At 43.1% G+C, this 23039-nt stretch overlaps 1 long non-coding RNA gene across 6 annotated transcripts in view; it reads right to left on the bottom strand.

The window, feature by feature from the left end:
* LOC135505080 (uncharacterized) overlaps positions 1 to 23039 on the bottom strand; it is a 78948-nt gene that overhangs the window by 4921 nt on the left and 50988 nt on the right. For 3 of the 6 annotated variants that reach the window (XR_010450212.1, XR_010450211.1, XR_010450209.1), the window contains one exon: positions 2 to 64. This is a non-coding gene — a long non-coding RNA (uncharacterized LOC135505080). Of the gene's footprint in view, position 1; positions 1219 to 23039 lie in introns of those variants that run through there. The other 3 variants (XR_010450210.1, XR_010450208.1, XR_010450213.1) reach the window with 3 other exon arrangements.

Raw genomic sequence — 23039 nt, 5'->3', positions numbered from 1 at the left:
CCGGAATTCCCTGTTGTTTAATTTGCTCCGGGCATTCTGACTCGCCAAGGCATTTGTTACGCACCTGAGAGATAGAAAAGAGAAATGATCCTTGATTAGAAATGATCCTAATCTTCGGGCATTGTCACATGCCTTTTTCTGAGAATCAAAAAGTATGAGCATGTGGTTTGTATTTGTTATTGTACTATAACTGTGGCCTATTGTGTGGATGACGACATCATGATTTAGCAATATCCAGAGCGTGAGAAAATGATCATGTTTAATTACAAAGTTGTTAATTTGGTTTACCGTCGAAAAAGCCGAGTGAAGGTCGAAAGAGTCTACCTCCATCCTGTTGTTCCCATTGTGCCCTCTCCCCATCCGAAAACAAAACAGAATCATCCAATGGCTTTCAGCAGTGCTAACCAGTTGCCCTGACAACCAATACAGCGTTTCCAAGAAAACGAGAAAGTGAGAGAGCACTTCACTCGAAGAACCCCCTGCAAAGCTATTCAGTCCAGGAGTTAGCCTGGTTGAGAAATATGCTAATGGGAAACAGCCCAGGGGTAAAAACAGGGACAAACAGAGTTATTTATCATGCTGCTAAATGTTCTAAGACAACTCTACATACTCCCCAGGAATGGTCTGTAGAGAGTTACAAAACAACAGCCTGAATTTAGGCAGAGATTTCACCCTTGACCCCTTTAGAACAGTGACTCAACGAGCGTCCAGTCACAGAAATGTCAGCAGCAAGCCTTCTGGCCCTATCTTGTACAACACCCAATGGTGCCAATCCAATCCATTGAGCTCTGTATTCATTTATATGGTTAAATCTGCCATGCTGACTCATTCCCATCAGGAGGCAAGCGTACTACGACAACGGCGAGTCAGTGTCAGTCCGACCAGAACCGCAGCTCCCTGCTCCCTCCCTCTCCCTCGCTGTGTGTACGGAGTGTCCTGTACTGCACTGTATTTATATACACGGAAGATCATTGCTCCCTCGGGACACACTGGCTGCGCCTCAAATAGAACCCTATTCCCTATATAGTGCCCTACTCTTGACGAGATTCCTGTGAGCCCTGGTCAAACGCAGGGCACTATGTAGGGGATAGGGTGCCCATTTGGGATATATTGAATCACTCACCAGGCTGATGGCTCTGGAGGGCAGCTTGCCGTCCTAGCAACCACCACCAATAAGAGTAAACCCAAGGAGAGAGCGTCTCAGACCGCACCCCCACCCCAGCCACCCCCGCCACCCCCGCCACAGCCAATCACAACAAACCAACTAACTAAAAACACAGCCTGTTTTGTACTTTATTTTTTGGGGAGGGATGTTCATTTCTCTCTCATGGGTAGAGAGGGTATTACATAAAACATCTGGTGCAACCAACTATTAGATAACTATCCCTGTAACATGATCCTACCCCTGAGATGCAAAGCTAGGGTCAGAATGATTTAACAGAGAGCGCAGTAGCATATAGCCCTCATCAATATCATCTTAAAAAGGTAAAAACATTCACACAGACCAGGGCGTGGTCACTGAGCCTTCTAGGAGCAGTACTCCACACCTCTACTGGCCCTAACCCCCCTGGCCCATAACCACCCTGGCCCATAACCCCACTGGCCCGAACCCCCCTGGCCCATAACCCCACTGGCCCATAACCCCCCTGGCCCATAACCCCACTGGCCCATAACCCCACTGGCTCATTACCCCATTGGCCCATAACCCCCCTTGGCCAATAACCCCCTGGCCCATAACCCCATAACCCCCTGGCCCATAACCCCCCTGGCTCATAACCCCACTGGCCCATAACCCCACTAGCCCATAACCCCACTGGCCCATAACCCCACTGGCCCATAACCCCACTGGCCCATAACCCCACTGGCCCATAACCCCCTGGCCCATAACCCCCTGGCCCATAACCCCACTGGCCCATAACCCCACTGGCCCATAACCCCCTGGCCAATAACCCCCTGGCCCATAACCCCACTGGCCCATAACCCCCCTGGCCCATAACCCCACTGGCCCTAACCCCACAGGCCCTATCTCACTGGCCTTAACCCCACAGGCCCTATCTCACTGGCCCTAACCCCACAGGTCCTACCTCACTGGCCTTAACCCCACAGGCCCTATCTCACTGGCCCTAACCCCACAGGTCCTACCTCACTGGCCTTAACCCCACAGGCCCTATCTCACTGGCCCTAACCCCACAGGTCCTACCTCACTGGCCTTAACCCCACAGGCCCTATCTCACTGGCCCTAACCCCACAGGTCCTACCTCACTGGCCTTAACCCCACAGGCCCTATCTCACTGGCCCTAACCCCACAGGTCCTACCTCACTGGCCCTACCCCATTGGCCCTAACCCCACAGGCCCTACCTCACTGGCCCTAACTCTAAGCCAACCCCCTGGACTAGCCCAGCTCCAGCCATGGCTAGATCCATATTCCATTTTCTTTGTTAAAGCAGTCATGTGAGATGTACACCCTGGTTCATGCAGCTTCCTGATAAAAATGAGATTTCTGCCCTGCTATTGGCTGTGCTCCTGTGTTCATGTTCATTGGGCTAGACTAAGTTAGACTGGGCAGTACTAGTGAGGTAAACCATAACAAGGCCTAATCATATTTGTCCAGGCCAGCACTGTCTCTCCACAGACTGAAGTCTACACTACACTACAGACGTCATACGCTCAGATTACTGTAACCATGTCAATGAGCCAAGCACCCTATCCAAACCACTTCCTAGTTTTGCTCACATGAAACACTGCTCCCCATTTGTTGTCCACTGCAACCAATATAGGAAATATGGACTCAAGTTTGATACATTTGCCAATGAACACATTTTCCCGACAATCCTCCTTCCCCTGCCGATACGAAACTAAGGCCAAACTGAAACTGAAACAGAGCGTACAACTGGATAAGAAAATGGGCTGCGAGTTTGTAAATTCTTCAACTTGGAAATGAGATTAACAAGCCTTTGGCTAAAACTGAGTACAGGAATGTGTTTGCTGGGTGCATATCAGGCCATTCTCTCTCTCTCTGTTATAGTGTGAACCTACTGTATACTGAATGTGTTGAGCTCAGGCTCTCTCTCTCTCTCGCTCTTTCTCTGTCAGCCTCTCTCTCTCTCTGCATTGTTACAGTATAAACCTCTATGGTAGTTTGCTGCTAGGTTCCGAGCAGGGCCTTGTCATTGCTCCTGATTAGAGGCAGACATGCTGGCTGACTATACAACTCCCAGCCCAGACCCAGTACACTGCTCCAGCTCACACCTCCAGTACTCCAGGGCCCCAGTACACTGCTCCAGCCCACACCTCCAGTAATCTAGGGCCCAAGTACACTGCTCCAGCCCACACCTCCAGTACTCCAGGGCCCCAGTACACTGCTCCAGCCCACACCTCCAGTACTCCAGGGCCCCAGTACACTGCTCCAGCCCACACCTCCAGTACTCCAGGGCCCCAGGAGACTGCTCCAGGGCCATGCACAGACATTCTGGGGGGCATATGCTCAACAACAAAAAAGGACACCCCCCCCCAAAGAACAGTCCTGCAACAGCCATCACAGATTTCTTGAGCAATTATTAAAAGAAGAGGGAAATCAGAGAACTGATGAGTAAAGTATTTAGCAAAACTATTTTGAATAAATGCTGCATTTACTAACAATGACCAACACAATTCCAGTCAAAAGAGAAGATGGTACGAAATACACTGTACTTTAACCTACCATGACTATATCCAACCCAACTCCATTTGTTGCCACTATCATGTATCCCTGTGGTTTTCAAAAAACGTTGGACCCGAGACACTCCAAAAAGGAGTTGTATAAAACTTGTGAGCCCCCGCGCACGCACATGCACGTGTTCACGCACTCGCACCATAGCTGTGCTAATTTAGCCTGTCATAGAGCTCGCCGGCTTGTAGTCCTAAAAATCTGGTTCGTTCAGCCGTCTCTATTGGAAATATTAATCGGGAAAGAATAGGTCTGAGGTTAACACAGGCTTAGGAGACATATACATTTTGTTCTACGAGATAATACCAGTCAGTAAACATGACCTTTATGAATTATGAAGCCTTAATGTGCTTTATGGGTTGACGGCCCCCCCCTTGGGTTGTGCCGTGGCGGAGATCTTTGTGGGCTATACTCGGCCTTGTTCCAGGATGGTAAGTTGGTGGTTGAAGATATCCCTCTAGTGGTGTGGGGGCTGTGCTTTGGCAAAGTGGGTGGGGTTATATCCTTCCTGTTTGGCCCTGTCCGGGGGTATCATCGGATGTGGCCACAGTGTCTCCTGACTCCTCCTGTCTCAGCCTCCAGTATTTATGCTGCAGTAGTTTTGTTCTGTCGGCCATGGGCTAGGGTCAGTCTGTTGAATCTGGAGTATTTATCCTGTCTGACATATCCAGTGTCCTCTGTGATTTTAATTTGACCATGTTCTTTCTGAAATCTTGGCGATGTTCTTTATCTCTCTTGGAGGACCTGAGCCCTCATAGGACCATGTTCCCTCAGGACTACCTAGGTTCTGGCCTTTCTGATTTTTCCTTGCTGTCCCCAGTCCACCTTTGATGTATCAGCTGATTTGCTGCTGCTCATAAGTTTCAAAAACTGTTCTGCCTGTATAACAGAAAATATAAGATCTCCAGCCGGGAACCCAGACCTGTTCATGTCCTATGAATGATAAATGTGCTACCTGTTTTTCATGCAAAACAGACCTGCTGTTACTTTTCAACTCTGAGCTAGAGACAGCAGGAGTGAGTTCAGAAAAACAACGACAAAAAATATACCATTTTTGTAGATATTATCAATGATTGGCAAAGGGGAATGTGCTCTGCACAGGTAGAGCCCTATCTGTGCACCTGCCTGCACTTCTCTGGCCCACTCCTCCAGTCCTCCACTACACTGCTCCAACAATAGCAGCCCAGCTGTTCAGCCCAGTGCTGCTCAGTCAGCCAACAGCAGATTGGCCAGGTATAGGGTCCACATCACACAGCACAGCATACACTTAACCCTTACAGCAGGATGGACTCTCTTATAAGGAGTGATTGAGACGAATACCGTACTAAACTGCATTAATAATGGATAATTATTCCACTCTCTCTCTCTCTCTCTCTCTCTCTCTCTCTCTCTCTCTCTCTCTCTCTCTCATCCACAACATTTTCCCTCTTTCAAATCAGGATGAGTTATGATGGTTAAATGTCAAACTTAACATCCTCACTAACATTCACACACCTCAACGTGTGTCCTCAAAGTGACATGTTCATGTAGACACACACACACACACACACCTAGGCCCATTATCAGCAACCATCACTCCTGTGTTCCAATGGCACGTTGTGTTAGCTAATTTATAATTTTAATAGGCTAATTGATTAGAAAAAACATTTGCAATGATGTTAGCACAGCTGAAAACTGTTGATCTGATTAAAGAAGCAATAAAACTGGCCTTCTTTAGACTAGTTGAGTATCTGGAGCATCAGCATTTATGGGTTCGATTACAGGCTCAAAATGGCTAGAAACAAAGAACTTTCTTCTGAAAATCCTCAGTCTATTCTTGTTCTGAGAAATGAAGGCTATTCCATGCGAGAAATTGCCAAGAAACTGAAGATCTTGTACAACGATGTGTACTACCCCCTTCACAGAGCAGCGTAAACAGGCTTTAACCAGAAGAGAAAGAGGAGTGGGAGGCCCCGGTGTACAACTGAGCAAGAGGACAAGCCTATACTGGTGCAAACTGAGACAGGAACAGGAACAATCACCCACGAAACACTCAAAGAATATGGCTGCCTAAATATGGTTCCCAATCAGAGACAAAGATAAACACCTGCCTCTGATTGAGAACCACTTCAGACAGCCATAGACTATGCTAGAAAACCTCACTAAGCCACAATCCCAATACCTATGAAAAACCCCAAGACAAAACACACCACATACCAAAACCCATGTCACACCCTAGCCTGACCAAATAAATAAAGAAAACACAAAATACTAAGACCAGGGCGTGACAGTCTCACTAAGCGCAAACCAGATGGGATGGCGCATCGCTGCAGAATGCTCTGGTAGCCATCCTGGTTAAGTGTGCCTTGCACCCCAGCAAAGCTGACATCAAGGCAAAGGGTGGCTACTTCAAAGAATCAAAAATATTAAATTTGTTGAACACTTTTTTGGTTACTACATGATGCCATATGTGTTATTTCATAGTTATGATGTCTTCACTATTATTCCACAATGTAGAAAATAGTTTTAAAAAATGAAGAAAAACTCTTGAGTGGGTGTGTGCAAACTTTTGACTGGTACTGTATATAAATAGTAAAGTAAAGTACAGATACCCCAAAAAAACAACTTAAGTAGTACTTCAAAGTATTTTTTACTTAAGTACTTTACACCACTGGAATCAGGTTAGGTAATGACAGACCATGTGGGGAGAGAAAGAATGAGAGAGAGTTGTCTGTCTCCAAACCCTGGCCTTAACAGCTCTGCCTGGGCACTAACTCCTGCAAACAGTTATTAGCCATTTAGCTAGTGGGCCCACATAATTACACAATCAGCCTGTGCCAGTGCTTTCACGCCTTTGATTGGCGGTTGGTAGGGGCTCTGCTCGTTAGGGATAAGTGGCTCGGTGTTTGTACTAATGCCAACCCAAGGAAGAGAGATGTGCCAATGCAGAAGAACACTATCCCAACCTCCCTGCATCCTTAACAAGCAATATGTAGAGCTATTAGACATTGGCATTTGAGGGTTGTATTTATGATGAAGTTCAGGGAATTTATGAGGTGTTTCTATGCCATTTTGCCACACTGTACGTAGGTCATTTCCTCTGAGTCCATTCAGAAACCCATACATTCATATTCCCAGCAGATATGTCACACAAACAGTCCATTGGGAGTCTCACACTATCTCCCCTGTAGTAATTTGACATTGATTCCACATACCGAGGAATGCTAGGAGGACCAGCCTCCTAGAGAGGGTTTCGCAATTAGTCTCAGTATTCCACACATCTGGAGATGTCCCTCTTTAGGGAATTATGTTTCTGGGAAGGAGCCTCACAAGCCTAGCTTCACATGCTTCTCCCAACACACACACACACACACACACACACACACACACACACACACACACACACACACACACACACACACACACACACACACACACACACACACACACACACACACGTGACTGCATAATGTATACACACATACAAATACACACACACATGGGCAGGGTTGGGGAGTAACAGGATTACTTGTAATCTGTATTGTAACAAATAAAATCTGTTACAAATCTGAAAAACTAGATGACTACTTCTAGGATTACCTTTAAATTAAGTAAGGATGTTTGAGAATTTTTTTTATTTATTTGACACCTTTTCTGTTTTCTCACTGACATTCAAATCAGCATTGAAAAAAAGCACGAGTTGAAGTTCATTCCGCCTGAGCGAGTCTGACCACAAGTCAGAGACCACTATGACAAATCACCAAATGCATCTGATGAATAAGCTTTTGTAGGCTACAGTCCAAGCTATGTCTTCCAATGGTGCGACTGCTGTCGGCATCCAAAGATTATCCACGCTTGGAGTTAAGGAGTTAAGCCTACGGGCTGGGTGATACAGATATCACTTGTTATTGATATGTGACTTGTTTCAGGAAACTAGGCATATGTTGTGCATCAATACTTCACAGGAGCGCCAGTTGAACATAAACTTTTTTTTATCAAAATGATTTTTTGGGCAGTAATGCGTGGCCATGGAAAAAGTCAGCAACCTTCCTGCTAGCCATGATTGGCTGAGATAATGAGGGGTTGGACATGCTGAGAGATGAGTTCGGAGTTTGGATTGGTCTGCCATGTAGAACGCTTCTATCTATAATATGAGCTGGTCAGTATGTGTAGGTAATCCTTTCTAACGTGGCTTGTTTGAAAGATATCATGTAGTAGAACTGCATAAATGTTGCTCTCCACTTTCTGGAGGACCAAGTTTTGAAATCAGTGGAATTATAGTATGATAGCTAAGGAGATGGAGAAAATTCTGGCATTTGATTGCAAATATGCAGACAGGGTCGAAAACAGAACACACAGAAGGCTGTTGTATAAAAAACCTGTACGGATTACATCTTCAATCTCAGGGCAACCATGGCATCCATGACAGAGAGAGAAAAGCATCCATCCATGTAGCTACATTTTCAGATATTATACGTTTCAATTTTTTTTCAGAAAGTAATTTTCATTTCAAGTTAAAGTGTACTGTTAGCATTTGAGGGTTGTATTTATGATGAAGTTCAGGGAATTTCATCATAATTTTTGAAACGTATAATATCTGAAAATGTAGCTACATGGATGGATGCTTTTCTCTCTCTGTCATGGATGCCATGGTTGCCCTGAGATTGAAGATGTAATCCGTACAGGTTTTTTATACAACAGCCTTCTGTGTGTTCTGTTTTCGACCCTGTCTGCATATAAACTGGCTAGATAGCTAATGTTACATGTATGATTTGTGTAGTAATTATTTGCATCTCAGAGACAGTTGCATTGCTAATTATAGCCTAATGTTAGCTATCTAACATTGAACCTGGTTGGTTAACTACCTGCAGATTCATGCAGGGTAGTAATGTTATGAGTTGGGATTATGGTTCATTGTTTAGTTAGCTAGCTCCATGTCTAAACAAAAGATTCCACTATGCAAGTAAATATTTCAATAGAATGTTTTATGATGTCCCTGCGAAAACTGTTGATAGACGTAGCTGGTAAATTCACTCTGGCTATCTACGTTGATTTCAGAGCAGTCTCGTCTGAGTGTGCCAGAGTGCAGAATACCTGATGAATTTATGAACGCTCAACACCTGTTGAATATGGACGGTGTCTGTAAACGTTGGCAAAAAAAGCGTAATTACATTTTTGCCAGCAGCCCAGTTGCAGTCACCAATGCTCTGGATAACACAAAAACAGCCTAACCAGCTCTGCCAGGGCGAGTAAAATGGTCAGAGTGAGATGTTGTCTGGAAGTAGCTAGCAAACTAGCCAACTTTAGCCAGTTAGCTTGGGTGCTTGACTGCTGTTGTTAAGTTAGAATGCTCGGATCAACCCTACTTTACGAACGGACAGTCTGACAACGCTCTGAATTTACGAACGGACAGTCTGACAACGCTCTGAATTTACGAACGGACAGTCTGACAACGCTCTGAATTTACGAACGGACAGTCTGACAACGCTCTGAATTTACGAACGGACAGACCACACTCCGGCACTCCAGATTAAATTTATGAACACACCCATAGTATAAACCAGCCTTTAGTCTTGAAATCTTTTTTTTGTTTAATACATAGCCTCATGTGAATCCTTAAAGAGATGGGTGGGGCTCGAGCTTAAGAGGGTGTGAATGATGCTGAATGGGTGTAGACAAAGAAGAGCTCTCCAGTAGGTACCAAACATTTAAGGTCCATTTTCTCAAAATCGAAGTTACAAAGCAGAATTACTTTCCCATTGTTCCTCAACTGTAGTATCTGATATACCATTTTCTCGCTCTGAGTCTCAACTTTTATCAAAATTTAAGAAATACAATTTAAATCATTGCTACATGAGACCAAATCGAGCTGGTCGGTCACATATCTACAAAGCGTATTTATGTGAATCACACTGCTGCAATCTCATTTAGCTAGGCCTATTTGCCCCTTGTGGATTTTGTGGATGGCTGTTCACAAATGTACAGTGTATGTGTATTTTAACCTAATAATGGTTGAATAGTAGAAGTTTAAGCTGCCTTTCAAATCACTGGTTTTGCCACCAGTGGACAGCCAGTGAAAAATGTGTATTTGCAACAGCTGCATAGTGCTGATCCCAGCCTATCTTCATAGACGTCTGAGGTAGTTCCTACTTTATAACAGTGCTGGGAAAAGTGCTCAATTGTCACACTTAAGTATAAGGACAAATACATTAATAGAAAATTACTCCAGTAAAGGTGAAAGTCACCCAGTAAAATACTACTTGAGCAAAAGTCTAAAAGTATTTGGTTTTAAATACACATACGTATCAAAAATAATTTCAAATTCCTTATATAAAGCAAACCCGACTGCACAATTTCCTTTTTAATTATTTTTTATTATGGACAACCAGGGGAACACTCCAATGCTCAGACATCATTTACAAACTAAGCATTTGTGTTTAGTGAGCCCGCCAGACAGTAGCAATGACCAGGGTTGTTATCTTGATTAATGCGTGAATTGGACCATTTTTCTGTCCAAATGTGACGAGTACTTTAAAAAATATATATATTGCTCAATCTAATTCGTAGTGATTTTAAAAAGTCCATAGACCTAATGGACGCACTTAGAGGGGAAATCTGTAGTTGCTACAGTACATCCATATTTTGACTTATAAATTAATGATATATGGACCCATTGATTCTTGAAGAATATAACTTATAAACACAAGCTTGTTTTTCCTCCAATGTTTGCAAACATTGTAAATGTAAACAAACACTGTACAGCCTCAACACATGGTTAAAACAATAATGTTGACATCATGGATGGTCAGTCCTTGGAGCTCTGTCTATTAATCTGAGAGTGGTTACATTTCTCCAGGCCCATCCCTCAGCTTTTGACTAAAACAAAGGCGGGGTTAGTTGCATTGTTATTGTTTCAACTGTGGGTTTGCCCTTTAAACAGCTGCCAATTATTGAGATATCAAAGTGTCACCAACAAAAACACAAACAATAGGCCTATAGAAAATGCAGCATATGGCATATATCTTTTACATGCAAGAAGCACTTTTTGGTAGTGCTCAAAGCATGCTATTCCATGAGAGCAGCATTTCTTTTTCAACTCGAAGCAATGAGCCCAATTAGTACTCCATGACAACAAAACCATAAACAACAGAGTAGGCTAATAAGTCCTTCATATTTCCAAGTCCTATTCTTGAAGATCAAGGGGTATTAAAATGAATCGGAATGACTGGAAATCTGACAGACTGGTTTATAATGTAAAGCTATAACCTAAATCGTATTATTATCTGTAGTAGAAAGCAATGGGTTAGAGTAAGCCTACATAATCAACCCATAAAGTAAAATGCAACATCCATTTATGGCCAGGGCTATGTATACTGTAACATTGATTTATCCTGCAATAGATGTCGTTCAATTGGTAATATACATTTTTGTCTTCTAATGCCTCGTAAGGGGAAAGTAATCTAAAAGTAACCAAAAGTAATCAGATTGTGTTAACGTATGGGAAAAGGAAAATAAAATGGGAAAAGTATGGGACAATAAAAAGTTACATTACTGATTACAATTTTAAACAGGTAACTAGCAACCATAACGAATTACATTTAGAACGTAACCTACCCAACCCGGCAAATGGGCGCACACACATACAGAAACACACACACATCTGCGTACATACAGTGTCTTCGGGAAGTATTCAGACCCCTTAACTTTTTCTACATTTTGTTACGTTACTGCCTTATTCTAAAATGGATTCAGTTGTTTCTTTCCCCTTATCAATCCACACACAATACCCCATAATGACGAAGCAAAAACTTTCATCCGACCAGAGAATCTTGTTTCTCATGATCTGAGAGTCTTTAGGTGCCTTTTGGCAAACTCCAAGCGGGCTGTCATGTGCCTTTAACTGAGGAGTGGCTTCCTTCTGGCCACTCTACCATAAAGGCCTGATTGGTGAAGCGCTGCAGAGATGGTTGTCCATCTGGAAGGTTCTCCCACCTCCACAGAGGAACTCTAAAGCTCTGTCAGAGTGACCATCAGGTTCTTGGTAACTTCACTGACATAGGCCCTACTCCCCCGATTGCTCAGTTTGGTTGGGCAGGGGAAGAGTCTTTGTGGTTCCAAACATCTCCCATTTAAGAATGATGGAGGCCACTGTGTTCTTGGGGATCTGCAATGCTGCAGAAATGTTTTGGTACCCTTCCCCAGATCTGTGCCTCGACACAATCCTGTCTCGGAGCTCTACGGACAATTCCTTCGACCTCGTGGCTTGGTTTTTGCTCTGACATGCACTGTCAACTGTGGGTCCTTATATAGACAGGTGTGTGCCTTTCCAAATCATGTCCAACCAGTTGAATTTACCACTGGTGGACTCTAAATCAAGTTGTGGAAACATCTGAAGGATGATCAATGGAAACAGGATGCACCTGAGCTCAATTTCGAGTCTCATAGCGAAGGGGCTGAATATTTTTGTAAGTAAGGTATTTCTGTTTTTACATTTTAATGAATTAGCAAAATTTCTCAAAACCTGTTTTTGCTTTCTCATTATGGGATATTGTGTGTAGATTGCTGAGGATTTTTTATTTTATTTAATCCATTTTAGAATAAGGCTGTAACATAACAACATTTGGAAAAAGTCAAAGGGTCTGAATACTTTCTGAAGGCACTGTATACACACATGCAAAATCACACAAACATGCACGACAAACACACGTACAAACGCACACATATGCATGCACACACACACGCACGCAAACACACACACTCACGCACGCACGCGCACCCCACCACACACACACACACACACACACACACACACACACACACACACACACACACACACACACACACACACACACACACACTTCTGATTACGAATTATACAGCTCTGGTACCAGCATGGTCAGAGATTAGAACATTTCATTAGAGCCAGATTCAATTTGATTAAATTGTTTCTTTTTTCCACAATTGACAAAGATGCAACAATGAATACATCAGGGGAAATCAAAGAAAACAGAGTTGTGATTTATAGACCACAATGACAAAGATGATGACTCCAAGGGGCTAGAAGCAGACAACAACACCAATACAACACCAAAACAACAACTTCTAGTGATCCTATGAACTTAACAGGCAAGCTCTCAGAGAAATGTATATTGCCTGAGTCCCTGGTGGTAAGATACACATGCACACATAGTGTCTGTCAGAGGCCTTACCACCTAAATTCCACTAATTTGAGACATTTTTGTTGCATTCCTATGGGGAAATTGTGTCTAATTCCATTGACAGGAATTGAAAAAGAATTGACCTCAACTCTGTAGTGTCTGTACTGTTGTGGTCTCTGGAATGCATGTTGCCCATAAGGAAGTATTGTACAGGGTTCAATGTTTCTTCACTAACCTTTCAGGTCTTTGAAATACACTGTTCAGCTCAGTCTCTCTGCCTTGAACATTGACCTACAAGAGAGAGGCCGGAGCCGTACTCTGATACAGAATCACAGAGATTACACAACACACACAAACCACAAACCCTCAACTCCAACCCTAATCCTAACCCCAGAGTAGAAAGATGAGAAGAGTGAGATAGAGCCAGAGAGAGAGTGAGACAGAGAGAGAGAGCCAGAGACAGAGACAGAGAGGGAGACAGAAAGAGAGAGACAGAGAGACAGAAAGAGAGACACAGAGAGGGAGAGAAAGAGAGAGAGAGAGAGAGTGAGAGAGAGAGAGAGAGAGAGAGAGAGAGAGAGAGAAGACAAAGCCTATTCTGGGTAAGGATGAAAATGAGTTCATGGATAAAATTCCAGACCCCAGATTTCTTGGAGAGACAAGAGCAGTGTTTAGCCAGGATTGTGTCAATATATCAAACCAGCCCAAAATACACCTCCAACCCCACTGCCTGTTTATTACCCGAGTCTGTGTTCTGACCACACATACACACACACAAACAAACACGGCTGCATGCAGGCGCACACACACACATACACCGCATTTATGTGCGCAAACACTCGCTCTAGCCAAATACAACCACTCAAATGTGACATCTACACAGAAATACACATGTTTCCTTGGAGACATAGGCTACATTCCACCCAGCAACCAATAAACACAACACACACATTGGCCTACTTCTGTCCTGCATTCTAGATCATTCCTCAAGATTCTTGTTTAATGGTATTATTCTACTGTAGTCCATTTACACTTTCTGGAGTCAAACCCTCAGCATGTTGCGAACACACACTACTTGTCAAAGGTTTGGACACACCTACTCATTCAAGGGTTTGTCTTTATTTTGACTATTTCTACATACATAGAATATTGGTGAAGACATCAAAACTATGAAATGACACATATGGAATCATGAAGTAACCAAAGAAGTGTATTTAATGTAGGTTGTCCCGCCCTTGTTTTGTGCGGGATTGTTTATTTTGTCATTCGTTTTGTCTGTCGGTGTTTTCTGTTTATTATTCTCCGGTTAGTCTTTATCCTGTGTTGGATATATTCACCCTGTCTGTATTTGGGTTGACCGTTGTTTGTTTTTGTTCACCGGAGAATAAACTTTATATCGCTATCTGCTCTCTGCGCCTGATTCCACCCACCTTGATTAGACGTGACACCTGGAATGCATATAAATTAATTTGTGGAATATCTTTCCTTCTTCATGCTTTTGAGCCAATCAGTTGTGTTGTGACAAGGCAGGGGTGGTATACAGAAGATAGCCCTATTTGGTAAAAGACCATGTCCATATATTATGGCAAGAACAGCTCAAATAAGCAAAGAGAAACGACAGTCCATCAATACTTTAAGAAATTAAGGAACATTTCTAGAACTTTGAACTATTTTTCAAATGCAGTTGCAAAAATCATCAAGCGCTGTGATGAAACTGGCTCTCATGAGGACCGCCACAGGAAAGGAAGACCCAGAGTAGCCTCTGCTGCAGAGGATAAGTTCATTACAGTTTCCAGCCTCAAATTGCAATCCAAAGAAATGCTTCCTGGAGTTAAAGTAACATACACATCTCAACATCAACTGTTCAGAGGAGACTGCGGTAATCAGGCCTTCATGGTCGGATTGCTGCAAAGAAACCACTACTAAAAGACACCAATAAGAAGAAGAGACTTGCTTGGGCCAAGAAACATGAGCAATGGACATTAGACCGGTGGAAATCTGTCCTTTGGTCTGATGAATCCAAATTAGAGATTTGTGGTTCTAACCGCCATGTCTTTGTGAGACGTAGAGTAGGTGAATGGATGATCTCCGCATGTGTGGTTCCCACCATCAAGCATGGAGGAGGAGGTGTGATGGTGCTTTGCTGGTGACACTGTCTGTGATTTATTTAGAATTCAAGACACATTTAACCAGCATGGCTACCACAGAATTCTGCAGCGATATACCATCCAATCTGGTTTGCGCTTAGTGGGACTATCATTTGTTTTTCAAAAGGACAATGACCCAACACACCTCCAGAATGTGTAAGGGCTATTTGACCAAGAAGGAGAGTGATAAAGTACGACTGGAGTTTATATATAAATGCCTAGAACATTTCAATTTTGGGGAATCTCTTATAAAATGGGTTAAGGTTATGTATAGTAACCCTAGGTGTAAAATAGTAAATAATGGCTACATCTCAGAAAGTTTAAAACTATCTAGAGGAGTAAAACAAGGTTGTCCACTATCGGCATATCTATTTATTATTGCCATTGAAATGTTAGCTGCTAAGATTAGATCAAACAATAATATTAAGGGATTAGAAATCTGTGACTTACGTATTGGATCACTAAAAAAAGCACATTTTACATTACCATGTAGTTTACCAATTAAATTGTCTGACGGAGATGTGTATACAAATCCCAAAAGAATTAAATGATTTCACTCCAATACATTTTTAGAGAAAGTTAGCAAAAGTCAATAAGATCTTGCTACCATGGAAAGGAAAATATCTGTCTATTTGTGGAAAAATCACCCTGATTAACTCCTTAGTTATTTCACAGTTTACCTATTTGCTTATGGTTTTGCCTACACCTAGTGACCTGCTTGATTATATGAACCAAAAAATATTACATTTTATTTGGAACGGCAAGCCAGATCAGGGCCTATTTATATAACGAATATGAATTTGGTGGGCAGAAATGATTAAATATTAAAGCATTAGACCTCTCACTAAAGGCATCAGTCATACAAAAGTTATACTTAAATCCAAACTGGTTCTCTAGTCAATTGGTACGAATGTCTCATGAACTTGTATGTCGACCCTGTATTAAAGAACATAAATGGTTAAGGAAAAGTGTGATAAATAAAAACATATACCAATTTCCTTTAAGGACCAAAAAACTGATTAGTTTAACACTTTTTTGGTTACTACATGATTCCATATGTGTTATTTCATAGTTTTGATGTCTTCACTGTTATTTTACAACGTAGAAAATAGTAAAAATAAAGAAAAACCCTTGAATGAGTAGGTGTGTCCAAACTTTTGACTGGTACTGTACATTGTGGGGGGAATTAGCATGGAGGCTGCTGAGGGGAGGACAGCTCACAATAATGGCTGGAATGGAGTGGATGAGATGGCATCAAACACATGGAAACCATTTAGCCTCAGGCCACCATTCTGACCCACGTTTCAAATTTCATGTTTTAATGTCACAAGTACAGTGAAATGCCTTTCTTGAAAGCTCTAAACCCAACAATGCAGTAATAAATATCAATTTAGTCCTAAAAATAACAAAGTAGAACAAAAACACACAATAAATAAAAAATAAGAAGAACATGAGAAAGTAAGTAAGCTATATACATAGTCAGTTCCTGGGTCAGTTCCAATACCATATTTACAATGTGCAGGGATACATTGATTGAGGTAGATATGTATAGGGGTAAGGGGACTAAGCATCAGGATATATGATACGTTAATCCCTTTAATCTGCTATACAATACGCTATTGGGCCTCATTCACTCTCACTGATTTTCTCCCACTGATGCACTCTCACTGGGTCCTAATAGGCCTCGGGAACACAGATCTAATGGGCCTGGGGAACACATCTGGTTCCGTGGGAGAATAGATATGTCATGACTAACAGGGTTCTGGTCTTAGTTCTGTGGGGGATAGATGGATGGTAGTTGAGATTATGGGCCCAGGAAAAGGCCTGGAAATGCAGATCCCAGATCTCCAAGCCCCAGTCCCACAGCTCCAAGCCTCATCTCCAGACCAGAGCTCCCTGGCCCTGTCCGGGGTGGGCCCACTTGCTCTCTCCATCTGGATCTAATCACGAGGGTTTGTCGTTGAGAATTGAATCAAATTAAAAAGTGTAATATTTAATGCGACACCAGATGGAAACGGATAGGGGAAAAGAGGCCCTGTGGTCAGTCTAATATCCCCCTCTGAAGACCGGGCCTGGAATTCCTGGAGGCATAGCCTGTGGAAATATGTATGCACACATATGGGAGAGGAAGAGAGGCAGGCAGGGAGGCACGAACGATGTAACAAGATTAGTCGGAGTCAGGACACAGGAGCAGGGGATTCTGAGATCTAGACTGTCAATCAAACCGCCTGCGGCCGGAGAAAGACAGGTCTACTTGCCGGACACTTCAGAGTACCTATAAGCACACAACAGCAGATACACACGGGTAGACACACACACACAAACAGACACACACACACTGTGTGGGCTGAGTTTGAGGTGATGTTTAGGACAGCTGTGGCTCAGGGGAAGCAACTCTTTCTTTTTTAGCTTTCATAAAAACGAAGACCAAGGCTAGAATTTCAGAGGGAGAAAGCGAGAGGTCGCCTGGACAATGAAATATAAAATAGCCAAATGTAATAATGTGATATTGAACCAACTTAAGGAGCAACGCTGGACGTAAATCAAAGGCCTGATGGGAAGGCAGGGGTTTCCAACACTCAACACCCAGTCATAATGACCTACAGTACAAATATTTCACTTGGACATTTTACTTGATGTATGTCAGTGCAGTGGAGCAGCTGGGTTGGGTCTCCATGGGGGAATTACTTGATTTCATAGGAATACAAGGCACACTTGATTTCAGAGAATACATCAATCAATCAATCAATCAACCAAATGTATTTATAAAGCCCTTTTTACATCAGCAGAAACCCAGCCTAAAACCCCAAACAGCAAGAAACGCAGGTGCAGAAGCACACACAGTACACAATATCAAGACTTTTGAGTCAAAATCTGTGGGTCTTATAGATGTTCTGGTATCTATGAGGCAGGATATCCTGTACTGTACTGGGTGGAATGAACGCTCTATGGGTTTCAGCGAGGGCCTGTGTGAACCAATAGGTACAAGAGGAGCGGAATGGAAGGTAAACTTGATTTGAGATACATGTATACTGTGCACACAAAGCAGGCCAGGACATGAGACAAAAATATGTGGGTCTTAAGAGATGTTATGTGTATCTGCACACAATGTGAGGGTCTACACACGACACTGAGTTGTGAGCGTGGTATCACAGGGAGAGTTGATGTGGATGTCTGCATTAGGAGCTTGCACAGTATATGGATTTTAGCATGTGAGTACCTCCCCATGTTATTTTAGCATGGTGTGAGAGCCTCCCCATGTGATTTTAAAATGTGAGTTCCTCCCCATGTGATTTTAGCATGGTGTGAGTTCCTCCCCATGTGATTTTAGCATGGTGTGAGTGCCTCCCCATGTGATTTTAGCATGGTGTGAGTTCCTCCCCATGTGATTTTAGCATGGTGTGAGTGCCTCCCCATGTGATTTTAGCATCGTGTGAGTTCCTCCCCATGTGATTTTAGCATCGTGTGAGTTCCTCCCCATGTGATTTTAGCATGGTGAGAGTTCCTCCCCATATGATTTTAGCATGGTGAGAGTTCCTCCCCATGTGATTTTAGCATGGTGAGAGTTCCTCCCCATGTGATTTACCATGGTGTGAGTGCCTCCCCATGTGATTTTAGCATGGTGTGAGTTCCTCCCCATGTGATTTTAGCATGGTGTGAGTTCCTCCCCATGTGATTTTAGCATGGTGTGAGTGCCTCCCCATGTGATTTTAGCATGGTGTGAGTGCCTCCCCATGTGATTTTAGCATGGTGTGAGTGCCTCCCCATGCGATTTTAGCATGGTGTGAGTGCCTCCCCATGTGATTTACCATGGTGTGAGTGCCTCCCCATGTGATTTTAGCATTGTGTGAGTTCCTCCCCATATGATTTTAGCATGATGTGAGTTCCTCCCCATGTGATTTTAGCATGGTGTGAGTGCCTCCCCATGTGATTTTAGCATGGTGAGAGTTCCTCCCCATGTGATTTTAGCATGGTGTGAGTTCCTCCCCATGTGAATTTAGCATGGTGTGAGTTCCTCCCCATGTGATTTTAATATGGTGTGAGTTCCTCCCTAATCAATGTGACAGAGGATGACACCAAGCTCTGAAGACCACCATGGGAGAAACATGGGACTGGGCCCAACTGGGTCACAAACACACAAACCCATTCACACATATGCTCACACACAATATACAGTTGAAGTCAGGAGTTTACATACACTTAGGTTGGAGTCATTAAATCTCATTTTTCAACCACTCCACAAATTTCTTGTCCAGTGGGTTAGAAGTTTATATACACTAAGATGACAGTGCCTTTAAACAGCTTGGAAAATTCCAGAAAATGTTATCATGGCTTTAGAAGCTTCTGATAGGCTAATTGACATAATTTGAGTCCATTGGAGGTGTACCTGTGGATGTATTTCAAGGCCTCATACTCAGTGCCTCTTTGCTTGACATCATGGGAAAATCAAAAGAAATCAACCAAGACCTCAGAAAAATAATTCATCCTTGGGAGCAATTTCCAAACGTCTGAAGGTACCACGTTTATCTGTACAAACAAGTACACAAGTATAAACACCATGGGACCACGCAGACGTCATATCGCTCAGGAAGGGGATGCGTTCTGTCTCCAAGAGATGAACGTACTTTGGTGCGAAAAGTGCAAATCAATCACAGAACAACAGCAAAAGACCCTGTGAAGATGCTGGAGGAAACAGGTACAAAATTATCTATATCCACAGTAAAACGAGTCCTATATCGACATAACCTGAAAGGCCACTCAGCAAGGAAGAAGCCACTGCTTCAAAACCGCCATAAAAAAAACTACGGTTTGCAACTGCACATAGACCGTAATTTTTGGAGAAATGTCTTCTGGTCTGTTGATACAAAAATACAACAGTTTGGCCATAATGACCATCGTTATGCTTAGAGAAAAATGGGGGGGGGTGTTTGAGATTAAATGTATTTGGCTAAGGTGTTTGTAAACTTCCGACTTCAACCTCCAACTTCGTGGCCAAAAGTTTTGAGAATGACACAAATATTAATTTTCACAAATCTGCTGCCTCAGTTTGTATGATGGCAATTTGCATATACTCCAGAATGTTATGAAGAGTGATCAGATAAATAACAATTAATTTTAAAGTCCCTCTTTGCCATTCAAATGAACTGAATCCACAAAAAAACATTTCCACTGCATTTCAGTGATTCTCTCGTTAACACAGGTGTGCGTGTTGACGAGGACAAGGCTGGAGATCATTCTGTCATGCTGATTGAGTTTGAATAACAGACTGGAAGCTTCAGAAGAAGGGTGGTGCTTGGAATCATTGTTCTTCCTCTGTCAATCATGGTTAACTGCAAGGAAACACGTGCCGTCATCATTGCTTTGCACAAAAATGGCTTCACCTTCTTCATATTGCTGCCAGTAAGATTGCACCTAAATCAACCATTTATCGGATCAACAAGAAGAGTGGTTAAATTGTTGTGAAGAAGGCTTCAGGGCACCCAAGAAAGTCCAGCAAGCGCCAGGATCGTCTCCTAAAGTTGATTCAGCTGCGGGATCGGGGCACCACCAGTACAGAGCTTGCTCAGGAATGGCAGCAGGCAGGTGTGAGTGCATCTGCACGCACAGTGAGGCGGAGAATTTTGGAGGATCGGCTGGTGTCAAGAAGGGCAGCAAAGAAGCCACTTCTCTCCAGGAAAAACATCAGGGACAGACTGATATTCTGCAAAAGTTACAGGGATTGGACTGCTGAGGACTGGGGTAAAGTCATGTTCTCTGATGAATCCCCTTTCCGATTGTTTGGGGCACCCGGAGAAAAGCTTGTCCGGAGAAGACCAGGTGAGCGCTATCATCAGTCCTGTGTCATGCCAACACTAAAGCATCCTGAGACCATTCATGTGTGGGGTTGCTTCTCAGCCAAGGGAGTGGGCTCACTCACAATTTTGCCTAAGAACACAGCCATGAATAAATAATGGTACCAACATATCTTCTGAGAGCAACTTCTCCCAACCATCTAGGAACAGTTTGGTAACGAACAATGCCTTTTCCAGCATGATGAAGCATCTTGCCAAAAGGCAAAAGTGATAACTAAGTGGCTCTGGGAACAAAACATTGATATTTTGGGTCCATGGCCAGGAAACTCCCCAGACCTAAATCCCATTGAGAACTTGTGGTCAATCCTCAAGAGGCGGGTGGACAAACAAAAAAACACAAATTCTGACAAACTTCAAGCATTGATTATACAAGAATGGGCTGCCATCAGTCAGGATGTGGCCCAGAAGTTAATTGACAGCATGCCAGGGCAGATTGCAGAGGTCTTGGAAAAGAAGGGTCAACACTGCAAATATTGACTCTTTGCATCAACTTTATGTAATTGTCAGTAAATGCCTTTGACACTTATGAAATGCTTGTAATTATACTTCAGTATTCCATAGTAACATCTGACAAAAATATCTAAAGACACTGAGGCAGCAGACTTAGTGAAAATTAATATGTGCGTCATTCTCAAAACTTTTGGCCACGACTGTACACTGAGTGTACAAAACATTAAGAACACCCCCCGATATTCATCTGACAAAGCCTGCTCTTTGAGTGAGTGAGTGAGTGAGTGAGTGAGTGAGTGAGTGAGTGAGTGAGTGAGTGAGTGAGCGGGTGAGTGAGTGAGTGAGTGAGTGTGAGTGAGAGTGACTGAGTGAGTGAGTGTGAGTGAGTGAGTGTGAGTGAGTGAGTGAGAGTGAGTGAGTGAGAGTGACTGTGAGTGAGAGTGACTGAGTGTGTGCCAGGACACATTATTTATGGTTGGCACTCTTTCAGCAAGCTTCCTCACTTTTCTACACCACATACAACACACAGACACAGACATAGGCCTATACATATTCACATATGAACAAACGTTTACTTTCTTTAACCGATCAACATTTTAAACTAAAGCACATTACAGACATTCACATGGGCATAAAACCATGCCTCACAAACCTGAACACAGCATCCTTATCTCTGAATCTGCATATAGAAACGACATCAGTTTACACACATGGCTAGTCTTGATGATGTCCAGGAATGTAATATATCTGTGACCTGGCAGGGCATGGTACAGTACAGGAGAACCCAATATGTAGAATCAACGGAGGACAGAGGGAGGAGAAGAGAAAGAAACATAGAATGCACTTGATCTCTAAGAACCAAGTCAATAAAGAGTGAAAGGAAGGCAAACACTGTACAGAAGTAATAACTGGACTGTGTGTGTGTGTGTGTGTGTGTGTGTGTGTGTGTGTGTGTGTGTGTGTGTGTGTGTGTGTGTGTGTGTGTGTGTGTGTGTGTGTGTGTGTGTGTGTGTGTAGAGAGGAAGGTTAAAAGCATGCAGACTCATACATTCCCTCGGTTCCATGAATAAAGCAAAAATATGCAACAGTATTTGCAGTGGATAAAAGTAGCAGGCAAATAACAGGTCTCTTTTTCAGTCAGTTCCTCGGTCTTCTCATGCTCAACTGGAACCTAACCTCGTTTACATGACACAGAAATAGGTTGAAACAGTAGTACTCTTGTCGCTCAATGTATCCACTCAAGCCAACACTAACCATACAAACATTAGGCTATAGCCATAGTTGAACAGGCGAAACCGTGGAGTTTAGCCGCACGGTATCCAGGGGGGACGAAAACGGGTGTCAGCGCTACTGTGGGGTTCAAAGGTTATACCCCCTAGACTTGACCCGGCTTGTTGCTGGGCAACAACATGTTGTTTTATGCGAGGTCTGGGGCATTGGGAGTCAGGTCATGTACATGGCTTAGCTTTACAAGAGAACAGGGAGAGATGTCTCACACCCCAGAAGCTTGCAAGCTGCCAAGGCAGAAAAATTAAAAAACTTTTTCAGCAAACATAGCTACACCCCTCCCTCACCACAAGAGGCAAGTCAGGCAACAGTTCCCGGAATCTGAGGAGAGAGAGAGAGAGGGGAGAGCGGGGACTATTCTCAATAATACCATTGGGTATATGTATTTACAGTGCATTCGGAAAGTATTCAGACCCCTTGACTTTTTCCACATTTTGTTACATTATAGACTCAATCTAC

Source organism: Oncorhynchus masou, chromosome 18, assembly GCF_036934945.1.
Source record: "Oncorhynchus masou masou isolate Uvic2021 chromosome 18, UVic_Omas_1.1, whole genome shotgun sequence".
Classification (NCBI taxonomy): Eukaryota; Metazoa; Chordata; class Actinopteri; order Salmoniformes; family Salmonidae; genus Oncorhynchus; species Oncorhynchus masou.
The sequence above is the reverse complement of the archived record's forward strand: the minus strand, read 5'-3'. Positions and strand labels throughout refer to the sequence as shown.